The sequence below is a fragment of the Myotis myotis genome, unplaced genomic scaffold (genome assembly GCF_014108235.1).
Source record: "Myotis myotis isolate mMyoMyo1 unplaced genomic scaffold, mMyoMyo1.p scaffold_m19_p_23, whole genome shotgun sequence".
Lineage (NCBI taxonomy): Eukaryota > Metazoa > Chordata > Mammalia > Chiroptera > Vespertilionidae > Myotis > Myotis myotis.
Window position 1 is genome coordinate 4,580,938 of NW_023416328.1, and position 12,336 is coordinate 4,593,273.

Sequence of the window (12,336 nt, forward strand, 5' to 3'; positions counted from 1 at the left end):
CTAGCGTGAGGTGAGGAGGCATTGATGGCCCAAAGCAATAGGTCACCCACGCCGGTCCCACCTGTACTCCAGCCGCTTCGCTTTTCTCACGCTTTCTCCCCCCGGAGCTGGCAGATTAAGCTCGCTCTGTCCTTCTCCCATGGACTGCTCTCTGAGGGCCAGTTTCTCCTCGCAGCCATTTGTCCCCACGTGTGGAGCGAATCCACCTGGCTGTTGACCTGTGTGTCTCTTCGTGGCTTGTTGTGAACTTCGTACTGCTTCCCTCCTTTCTCCGGTCCCTTCTCTTTCCTCACCCAGGGACAGTGTCCCCCAGATACAGTGCAAACCCTTAATCCTTGCCTCAGGCTCTGTTCTTTAGAGGACCTGGGCAAAGACAGCATGGAAGTCTAGAGCAGGACGCCAGATGAATTTGACTTTGCATTTGCATTTTTACCTTTTAATGAGGTATTGTAACAGAAAAATATTAATTATACTTTAAAAAATATATTTTATTGATTTCAGAGAGGAAGGGAGAGGGAGAGAGGGATAGAATCATCAATGATGAGAGAGAATCATGGATCGGCTGCCTCATGCACATCCCACACTGGGGATCCAGCTCACAACCCGGGCATGTGCCCTTGACTGGAATCAAACTTGGGACCCTTCAGTCCATAGGCCGATACTCTGTCCACTGAGCCAAATCAGCTAGGGCTAATTATGCTTTTCTGAAAAAAAAGTAGAGGCCATTAAATGGATGTTCGCAGGTAGGATTTGCAGTTTTCTTAGATCTATTTGTCTTTTTCTTTTAAATAGAGCAACCATTGAGGACTCAGGCAATTTCACGTAAAAACCCAGATTTTCACTCCTTTAGGAACACTAGAGGGTCTGGCCCTTCTAGATGGGGCGGCGCGAACAGTGAGGGGCGTGCCCCTTCCCTTCATTTATGGAATCTGCCTGGCTCCTGGCGGGCTTTTGCGTGAAATCTCCAGAGTAAAGGGAAATTCAGCTAGAAGTCTTGTTGGGATAGCAATCGCTTCTCAGGGGCTTGTCCATGGTGGCTAATGGCTTACAGATTCTGAATCATCTGGCCCAGTTAGAAGTGTTTTTTTTTTTTTTAAATATATTTTATTGATTTTTTTACAGAGAGGAACGGAGAGAGATAGAGAGTTAGAAACATCGATGAGAGAGAAACATCGATCAGCTGCCTCCTGCACATCTCCTACTGGGGATGTGCCCGCAACCCAGGTACATGCCCTTGACCGGAATCGAACCTGGGACCTTTCAGTCCACAGACTGACGCTCTATCCACTGAGCCAAACCGGTTTCGGCAGAAGTGTTCTTTGATTGATGGCAGGAGTCAGATTAAATATTGTGGAGCATGTGCCAAGTCCCCTCCTGTGTATGCTGGGCACACTCACCCTGACAAAGTGACAGCCTCTTGAGAGCTCCAGAATCGGGAGGGAGGGGGCTGTATCAACTTAGCATCAGTAGCACCGTGAGGAAACTTGGCAACAAAGCCTCTGAGGATTAGAACGTATATTACATATATAGTGTTTGTAATGCATATATACTACACACTAGCATATATTTAATATTATCCTATATATTATACTATATATTATACTATACATATTAGCATATACAGTGTTTGTAATATATATACTGGCATATATATAATATGCTATACACTACATATTAATAGTATATCTAGCATACATTATATACTAGCATATATAATAGACTATATACTATATATGAGTAGTATATACTAGCATACGCTATACACTAGCACATATATAATATTAAACCATATACTATATATTATATAGTATATTCTAGTATATAAGCTACTAGTATATGTATGTTATATATTGCATATAATAATATATATGTGTCAGCATATATATATAGTCTGTATGTACATATGTATTTATATATAAAGTATTGTATGAATGTATATAGTATATAATATATATGTATGTATGTGTATGTATGTATGTATATATATATATAGTATTGTATGAGTGTATATAGTATATAATATATATGTATGTATGTGTGTGTATGTGTATATATATATATAGTATTGTATGAATGTATATAGTATATAATATATATGTATGTATGTGTGTGTGTATATATATATATATAAAGTATTGTATGAATGTATATAGTATATAATATATATGTATGTATGTGTGTGTATGTATATATATATATATATATATATATAGTATTGTATGAATTTTTTGACGCCTCTTGGAATGTAAAACACTGAGCCACAGGCTCCAGGTTGCTGGCCCTGGTTGTAAATTGCTGGTCAGTAAAACGATGCTTATCTCAGGATGTGCTCTATCTTATCTCTTTATCAGTCTTCCTCATTTCCTTCCTCTTCTTGGTTTCAAACGCTAGGTCCTGGCAGCCTTCCACAAGCAACTCAGCTGAGTAGTAGGGAAACAGCATGTGGAAACTAGCAGATTATTCTCTCACTTCTCCTCCATGACTGACACCCTACCTTCTTACAGTTGAATGGTACTTGAATATTTTTAAAGTGCTCTTACAGTGTTCGTTTCATTAGATCCCTCTAAGAGACCCGTGTGTAGGATAGAGCAGACAGCACCTCGAAATAAGATGCAAAGAGAGGCCCAGCGAGGCTAAGTGATTTGTCCTGTGCTGGTCAGCAGGGCGGTCAGAGAGCAGGGACTCAGGCCCAGGTCTTCAGTGTTTTCCCACCCAACTTCCCACCTGTCAAATGGGGGCATTATCTAGTTTAATTCCTCAGCCAGGACTGATGGAAGCAGTATTTTTAAAAATTATGGGATGCAACCGAGTAGTGAAATCAACTTAATCGGGGCAACCAGTTTTTACAAATGAAATAGAACAGACCATATCAAAGCACACCTCATACAAAGACACATATTGTCCGGTAAACCTTTCGATGTGAGTGTGCTGCCCATACGGGTTTCCAGGTTCTGGCTTTTCTTGGCCGGGAACAGGGTCCCATCCTAAGGTACAGACTCTGGATGCTGTGAAGGTGCTATTTGAGCTGAGTTTTGAGGTTATTTCAGGGACAGATTGCTGGGATGTGTTGCTCTTGCACATCTGATAGTCTGGGGCAGGAACGCACCTCACAGATGATAGGCGCGCCAATGTGCCTTCAATATTGGACTAAAAAGCAAACAAAAAAACAAACAGAGAGACTGGGCATCCCTGCCTAGAAAGGCCAGAACCAAAAAGATCAGCAGCTACTAGCTACTAGTACCATGCTAACATGATCTTAAAGAAGGAGTAACATTTGAATACTCTGTTCTGAGCATCTGACGAATAAATGCATGGACCTCAGAGCGAACGGGGGCAGAGCCTGTGCTGGGCAGAAACCTGGGGCAGGAAGAGGGCAGAAGCAGATATAATTCAAGGAGTAAATGTGACTTACGGCTGAGAAGGAGGACAAGGCCAGTCCTGGGAGGGCTGTATCATGACTCAAGGGAGTTAAAGGGTGGAGGAGTGGAGGACAAGTCAGCGCAGTGACCACGAGCAAAGGGAGGGCGTGGAGAAGTGAGAGTTTCCCAGCAGGCGCTGCCCAGAGGGCTTCCAGGCGGTTTGCACTGACTCTCTGATCAAATGGTTACGAGTGTGAATGATTACGTAGTCAGTTTACATTGGGTCACTGAGAAAACCCAATAAAACGAAAGCCAATCAATCAAAAAAGGTGGTTAATAAAACATAAATGCACTTTAACATGAAGCACTCTTTCTAATTGATTGCCTGCTTGACCAACTTTTCTTGCAGATGCCCAGTGGGAGAATCGCATCCTCATAAATCATAGTCAAAGAGAACATATTCTCTTAAGGATGCAGTAGTTTCCAACTGTGGTTTTTACTACATATGGCGGTTTCCCTCTGTTGGACCATAGCTCTGAGGTGGCGTGGAAGTCAATGAGAACACGTGAGAATTTACAAACATTGGTTTTACATAAAGATTTTCAACGGGCAACCTAAAGAAACAGTGAGAATGGGGTTGCTAACAATGGTGACATGGTGATAGATTGCTTGTGTATATAAAGGCTTGTGTATGTAACTGTAGAGGAAAAGTCATAAAATGACTTGGGGTCTAGAAAGAAATAGAGGCAGAGGCAGGCTAGTGAGATTGAAAGATAGAGATAGAGATAAGAAGAAGGAGGAGGTAGAGGAAGAGAGGGAGAGGAGAAGGGGGAGGAAGGGGGCAGCACTAAATATTTCTATACAGATAACATATGAATATATGTAAGTATGTATATAAGTAATTATATAAACCATACATACGTGCATATACAGGACTCTTTTTTTTTAAAAAAAATATTTTATTGATTTTTTAGAGAGGAAGGGAGAGAGATAGAGAGTTAGAAACATCGATGGGAGAGAAACATCGATCAGCTGCCTCCTGCACACCTCCCACTGGGGATGTGCCCGCAACCCAGGCACATGCCCTTGACCGGAATCGAACCTGGGACCCCTCAGTCCGCAGGCCAACGCTCTATCCACTGAGCCAAACCGGTTTCGGCAGGACTCTTAACAGAAAGGACAGTGATGGTGTTCCTGGTCCTGCGTGCACAGGTGCCCATGACAGCCTCTTCTGCTGTTATTGTACTTTCCTCCCCCTGTTGACCCTATGGCTGACTTCCCTTCCTGTGGCTACACTGAGCCCTCAAGGTGATAATGGTGGAGCTAACCGGGAGAAGGCCATGGTCATGGTTGGACTGAGGACCCTGGGGTTGGGGGGTAGTGGGGATGGGCGTGTTGAATCGAAAGCCGCGACAGACAACAACTGTGATAGCTGCTTTGTGATGGGAAGCTCCCGAGAGGAGCAGGAACGCCAGCTCACGTGCTATACTGGTTCCCGGGTGCACTGGGCACTAGCAGGCCCCAACCACATCCTCTCACTCTTCCTTAGTTCCTAGAGGTACCGTGGATGGGCACTGAAGGGCAGGAGGCCCTTTGGTTGACAGCTGGTGTTTGCCTCTCGGGGGATTTGCTCTGCTTAATCCCGAGTAGGAGTGGTCTATGTGGGGAAATCTTGGTGCCATATTCATCTCAGCAGAGGGGCCCTAATGAACTTGTTTATCAGCCCAGCTTCCCAGGTCCTAGAGCCGGTCTGGTTTTCCCTCCCTAGGAGCAGTGGTTCAACTCTACATTCCATCCTGCAAGTCATCCTGTATCCTCCCAACAGATTCCCATTTTGCTTAAGAGAGGTAGTTTTGGCCGAAACCGGTTTGGCTCAGTGGATAGAGCGTCGGCCTGCGGACTGAAAGGTCTCAGGTTCGATTCCGGTCAAGGGCATGTACCTGGGTTGCGGGCACATCCCCAGTAGGAGATGTGCAGGAGGCAGCTGATCGATGTTTCTCTCTCATCGATATTTCTAACTCTCTATCTCTCTCCCTTCCTCTCTGTAAAAAATCAATAAAATATATTAAAAAAAAAAGAAATGAAAAAACTTAATAAAACAGGTTAAAAAAAAAAAGAGGTAGTTTTGGTTGCTTGCACCAAGGGTCTTAACTGGTGCAGTGGTTATGCTTAGTAATCGTTTTTTTTTTTTTTCTTTTTTTACATGAAATGGTTATCCTTGGGTTGCGTTTCAGCATGGTGTTCAAAGGTAAGGTGGCTGAACACGGAGGCAGCCAGATTCACGGTCTTTGTCATTCTTCCATGTTAGGCTGTTCTGACTTCTCTCAGCATTTACTGTCTCTAAAGACAATGCCATCCTCCTTTTAAAAAATATATATTTTTATAGATTTCAGAGAGAAAGGGCGAGGGAGAGAGATTCTCAACCACTGAGCCACACCGGCTGGGCAATACCACCCCTGTTTTAGCTAACACAGAGCCCATGATGCATGAAAAATGCCTAAGTTAATTTTCTTAACATCTACCTTCGGCTTTCTTAGGGGGAAAAAATTGTGCATTCCCTGATGTACAATTCCTTTAGCTAAATTCACATTTTAGCTTTGATTTTGTTTGCTTCCACCCTTTTCTGGTCGGCTTGGCTAGGGAACTCAGTCACGTGTGGCTGGAAGCCGTCCTTTGCTTGCTCAGAAGGCTTGGAACCGGGGGAGAGAAGAATGAGCCCAGGAACGGTCTGTGGCAGTTACTAGACCTCTGAGCTGCACGATTTCGACATTGTTCCCAGTAATAGAAACGAGGCTGAGCGGTCCAGACGGGGCAGTCTGATCCTGACCTTCTGGAGTGGGGATTAATGGCTTGGGATGTAGTCTGGGTCTGGCGGCACCAGGCAAAGCTTCTTGCCTTTGATCCTGGATGATTTTATTAGGTCCTTGCTCTCCTGGGATGCACACAGGGCACCTGCTCAAAATAACACTGGATTCAAGAAGCAAGGAGCTGGGGAGAGGACTTTACTCAGCCCCCCCCCCCCCCATTGGAGACGCCCTCAGAGGCCGCCTTGACTCATCTCATCTTCATCTCATACAGGAGGGACCAGTTGAGGGTAGGGCTGACTCCTGTCCCAGAGCAAGAGGGCAGGAGGCCCCTGTCAGTCCTCGGAAGGGTCAGGCGGAAAAGAGCACCAAGATAAGTCGCCAGAGAAGGATTCTTTGTGGGTGTTGGCGTTTGAGCACATGTAGAATTTAGGCCTATCAAAAATGGTGGGAAAAGTTATTCCAGATAGATGAATGCCAGACAGTACAACTTCAAATAGTTGTACTGTCTCCCGTTGTTCTGTGTAATTTTCTATGTTACAAGATTATTAAAATTTTGAAGGCAGAAGTCTTTTTTTTTTCTTTCTTTTTCCTTTTCTTTAAGGCAGAAGTCTTGTAGTGAGTCTTAGTGTCTTCCAGCATGTTAGAATATGCTAGGTAAAGATGTGTACATGATCCGCTGGGCTTTTTTTTTTTAGAGAGAGAGGAAGGGAGGGGGGGAGACAGAGAGAGAAACATCGAGGTGAGAGAGACACATCAATTGGTTGCCTCCCACACGCACCCACTCCTGTAACCTAGGTGCATGCCGTTGACCAGAATCGAAGCCGGACCCTTCAGTCCACAGGCTGATGCTCTATCCACTGGGCTAAACTGGCTAGGGCCAGCTGGGCTCTTTTATATTCAGACGAGATCGGGCGCGTTCAGGGTGGTATGGCCACAGACGGCTCTTTTATATTCAGATGATGAAATGTCCTTCCCTCTGCTCACAGTTGACCTTCACTTCGACCTGTTGGAGTCAGGCTGCAGCCAGGAATACTGCTAATTGACTGCTTTTCAATCCAACGGCTCATATGAGATGGACCAAGAGCACTTAGCTGTTATAAACCAGCATTGAATTTGGCTTCTTTTCACCTCCAGCCACCAAGCAGCTGTCAGGAGCCACTGACTTCAAGTCAATTGCTGGGCCTCAAATTTATTGGGTGAGTCATTGGCAACCTCTGAATGTTTCCCAGTGAGCCAGTTGCCCAGAACGGGGTTTTGAATGAAAAGTTCATGTATTGCTTGGAAAGATCATGGCAGTTGTGGCTATAGAGGCAGAGAGGGGGCAGTGGTAGCGGTTGGCCTCTGCCCGGGGCGGTAATGGTGGGGCATGAAATGGAACTCTTTCCAGCTGGGTGGGAGAGCAAAGCTCAGAACATAAATATTTCACTTTGATGCTCATCTAAGGTCAAGCTGCAAGAAGCTCTCTTAATTGTGGGGTGAGCTAGCAGGTTGTATGCTTTTTGTTGTTGATATGTTCAATTTATTTTTATTATTATTTTTTAAAATACATTTTTATTGATTTCAGAGAGGAAGGGAGAGGTAGAGAGAGAGAGAGAAACATAAATGATGAGAATCATTGATTGTCTGCCTCTTGCATGCCCCCTACTGGGGCTTGAGCCCGCAACCCGGGCATATGCTCTTGACCAGAATCGAACCCGGGACCTTTCAGTCCACAGGCCGACGCTCTATCCACTGAGTCAAACCGGCCAGGGCGATATGTTCAATGTAGAAGAAGGGGTGGAACAAACTCACAATGCCACCTTGAAGAGTGTGGGCTGGCGGCAGATCCAAGCCCTCCAGAAATCAGCCTTGCAATGTACGCTGTTGGCCCCGTTGCTTTAGGGCTCTGTGCTAAGGTAGTAAAAAGTTCTCCCAGAATTCAGAAATTTCACTCAGTGGAAATTCATTTGTTAAGAATTGCCCTCTCTGCATAGGAGACAGGAGGCTAAAGTGATCAGTTCTTAGGATCTTGAAGTGAATTAACTTATCAGATCACTTTTATTTCTTTTTTTTTAATAAAAATTTTCTTTATTGATTTCAGAGAGGAAGGGAGAGGGAGAGAGAGATAGAAACATCAATGAGAGAGAATCATTGACTGGCTGCCTCCTATACAACACCTACTGGGGATGGAGCCCACAACCCAGGCATGTGCCCTGAATAGGAGTTGAACCATGGCCTCCTGGTTCATAGGTTGATGCTCAGCCACTGAGCCACCGGCCCAGAGTCTTCAGTCCCTAACACCCTGAGCTGCTGAACCTGTGTCAGCTATCCAGCTATCACCCACCTCCGGATACTTCTTGACATGAGAAAAATGAAACCTTATGTGTTATTTGCAGTTGAAAATAATTTGTATCTTCATGTCGTTCCTCTTACAATTTATGGCTAAAAAACTGTTGCCAACTGTGCTAAGACAGGGCCCACAAACTGCATCTATTTCTGTCATGAATTGAACTCTAGTGGCTATTCGCTGGCCACTTGGAGTGTTTTGCTTCTACTGCCTTGTGCCCTGGGAGGACTCCGTTTCCCACTGTGGTCCCTCTATTTGGACTACTTCAAAAATCTGTATATGTGCACTGCCTTTATGTCATGAAACACAAACCTGGGCATTCACATCTTGCAGCAGGTCTCTTAAAAAGGTATGACCAGATAATGTACCCTAGTCATATTTCAGATGACCAGCAAACATAAACAAAATAATTCTGCAGAACTCCTGGATCTCCAGGGAGATGTCTGTGGAGCCCAGTTTGAGAAACACTGGCTGGAAAATAAAACCATCTGTCCCTTTAGGGAAGACACAGTTGAAGCGGCCTCTTTTTCATTTCTTCAGATCCCTGAGAGAATATCCGGCTATGAAGAGTCTGAAGGGAAGGGAGCAGCAGGGGCCTGTGTAAGGGCTTTAGAAAGGATGGTACCAACCGGGAATGGTTGGAGTTTTCCAGAAGATGGAGGGAGGGAGGGGGACAAAGGGAATTGATGTTGACAATAGCTAAGTTAGGGGTGTTTGGAAAGACCCAGTGCAGCAATTAAGAGCTGAAGGGCAGCTAGCCCAGTGCCCTGAGGCAGAGGTTCTCACCCCCAGTTGCCTATTAGAATCACCAGGGGAGCCCTTTAAGGAGCTGATGCAGGACCCATCCCTGGAGGTTTGAATTAATGGGTCCGGGGATTGGGTATCAGTCTTCCTAAAAGTTCCCTTGGGGATTCTAATGTGTAGCCACTGTTTTAGGGAAGCTTTCTCTATGGTGTAAGGCAGTGGTTCTCAACCTTCTGGCCCTTTAAATACAGTTCCCCATGTTGTGACCCAACCATAAAATTATTTTCGTTGCTACTGCATGACTGTAATGTTGCTACTGTTACGAATCGTCATGTAAATATCTGATACGCAGGATGGGCTTAGGCGACCCCTGTGAAAGGATCGTAGGACTGCCAAAGGGGTCTCGACCCACAGGTTGAGAACCGCTGGTAAGGCCACCGTATTAATTTATTTCATGGGGGAAATAAATTATTTATAAATGTTAGATGCTAATACTATTTCATATTATTAAAGAGTTAGCACAGTGCATCCTTATTGAATGCACTGTGCTAACTCTTTAATAATAACAAATAGTATTAGCATCTAACATTTATTGAAAGCTTATTATATGCCGGGTGTTAGGTTAACTACTTTACACTCATTTAATTTTCACATTTAATTTTCTCTATGAAGTGGATATTATTATCTCCATTTTACAAATGAGTAAATAGAGGCTCTGTGAGGCCAAGAAATTTGCCTGAAGTCATTCAGGGACAAACAAATAAATATGTAAATGAAAGTAATAAGTTGCCCAAGGTCATGTGGGTAGGGGAACAGGATTTGAACCATGGCTTTTAGCTCTTTTGCTGCCCCAATTAATTGCTATCTCAACGAACACATTTAGTAAATGTTTTTGACAATGTACCATATATGTCCCTGACATTAGGTTAGATTTTGGGAATGTGAACATGAACAAGGCAAAATTTCTCCTCTCCCGTCTGGTCAGAAAGACAGTTAATTCCAGAACAATGTGAGCAATGCCATTGCATGACCACACGCCCCCGGTGCCCGGGACTCTGGTTTTAGCAGTCCAAGTCGTCCCTCATTCTGGGCAGCTTTCAGTTCTAGGCGACATACAAAGTTGAGGGGATTTTGTTAAGTGATGAGAGACCAGAATGGGAAGTATCCAGTAGAGGATTGAAGGTTCAGGGGAAAGTGGAGGCGACTGATGGGGCAGAGCCTTAGAGGAGACAGAGGAGCCGATCAGAGTACGGTGCAGGGGATGGTCTCGAACGGGAGGAACATCGCTGAGATGGAATCGGAGCAAGGAAAGAGGAAGAGGACTCGGGAGGGGTGTGGAGATGGAAGGGTCTGGAGTGGGGCTAGGAGGCAGCCACAGAGGCGGGAAGGTTTGGAACTCACACTGGGGGCAGGAGAGAAGGTGCCACCTGGGGCCATCCCCACACTTCTTCCTGTGTCCCCATTCTGTGCCTGGGCCCAGCCACGTGTGGCTCAGCGCTTGAGCGTCAACCCAGGAACCAAGAGGTCACCAGTTGTAGGCTCGATCCCTGTCGGGGGGCATATGGGAGGCAGCCAATCGATTATTCCCTCTCATCATGGATGTTTCTCTCTCTTTCTCCCTCTCCCTTCCTCTCTGAAATCAATAAAAAAATATCTTTTTTAAAAAGACAAAACGCTCTGCCTGGGAATTCAAACAGGAATTTGTGCAAATGCAAAACCTAATGCAGGCCTTCTCTGAGAGGCTGGTGACACCCACTGTGGGAATCACAGCGGGACAGGCATGGAGAGGGTGCCTCTGGACATGGAGTGGCTCCTCTGGGAATGCAGGCCCTGATGGAAACACTCAGAACGGCAGCTGGTGTGTTCTCATCAGGCAGGCTGGAGTCGGCCTCACAGTGGCTCTTCAGTTTACAGACACCATGGGAGGGTGAGCTGCCCCCATCACCCCCCTCAGCCTTGCCAGAGAAAGAAGTCTGTACCCCCTTTAGTTCTGCCCAGCTGGTCTTTGCCTTTCAAAATCTTCATTTTGAGAAGAAAAAGAATGAACGTGACTTTGATGTGTATTAGACAAAAAGGAGCTCAGCAGATGGGCCACCCTTCGCTTAGGGGTTGGGGCCCTCCTCCCATGATGCACTTGAGGACTTTGTGTCCTATTAAAAGCCCGTAAAACGTGCTCTGTGGGTGGCACCCTTCGCTGCAGTGTGATTGGCCGGGAGGGTTCCATCAGCCACTATTTTGTCATCCCTCGTTGTTGGCGGGCTCTCCTAGGGGACACTTGAGAAACTTTGATAGAAATATTTCTCTTTGGCAACAGCCCGCTGTTTCCATGGTTGGACAATGCTAACCAGATGTGAAGTAGGCCAGCAAAGGAGAGGCCTGCCCCGGGGAGAGAAGGCCCGTCACACACTCACGTCCAACCCTGGACAAGTCAGATAACCTCACGGGGCCTCTTTTTTCCTAATTGTTGATCTGGAACAAAAATCTGAGCCCCAGTTACCTTCCAGTGTTGGGAGAATGAATGTTCATGAACTTGGAAAAATTTTTAGTTCTTTTGGTGATTAATTGTCAAGTCCTTTGGAGGATATATTTCAGAAACGAAGGAAGTAATAAACAAAGCAGCACTTAAAGGTAATGATGTCACCCTAGCTGGTTTGGCTCAGTGGATAGAGGGTGGGCCTGTGGACTGGAGAGTCCCGGGTTCGATTCCAGTCAAGGGCACATGCTTGGGTTGTGGGCTGGATCCCCAGTAAGGGGGCATGCAGGAGGCAGCCAATCAATGATTCTCTCTCATCATTGATGTTTCTATCTCTATCTTCCACTCCCTTCCTCTCTGAAATCAATAAAAAAATGTAATGATGTTATTTTTGCACAGGTCGAATAAACTACTGTTTGCCATTCTTACAGATCCACTAATGTAAATAGTTTTCCCATCTCATATTGGCAGAACATTTTTAACCTAATTTTTCGAAAAGGTAATAACTCACATGGCTCAGTATTCCAAATGAAGCCCGGCTGGTGTGGCTCAGTGGTCGAGTATCGACTCATGAACCAAGAGGTCCCGGGTTTGATTGCCAGGCAGGCTACATGCCCAAGCTGCGAG

General features: G+C 45.3%; 1 long non-coding RNA gene across 3 annotated transcripts in view; it reads left to right on the top strand.

Moving 5' to 3' along the window:
• The window catches only part of LOC118679184, a 73,512-nt gene that overhangs the window by 57,014 nt on the left and 4,162 nt on the right, over nt 1-12,336 (top strand). For 2 of the 3 annotated variants that reach the window (XR_004975171.1, XR_004975172.1), the window contains one exon: nt 7,153-7,362. This is a non-coding gene — a long non-coding RNA (uncharacterized LOC118679184). Of the gene's footprint in view, nt 1-2,391; nt 2,512-3,768; nt 3,925-7,152; nt 7,363-12,336 lie in introns of all 3 variants that reach the window. The other variant, XR_004975170.1, reaches the window with a different exon arrangement.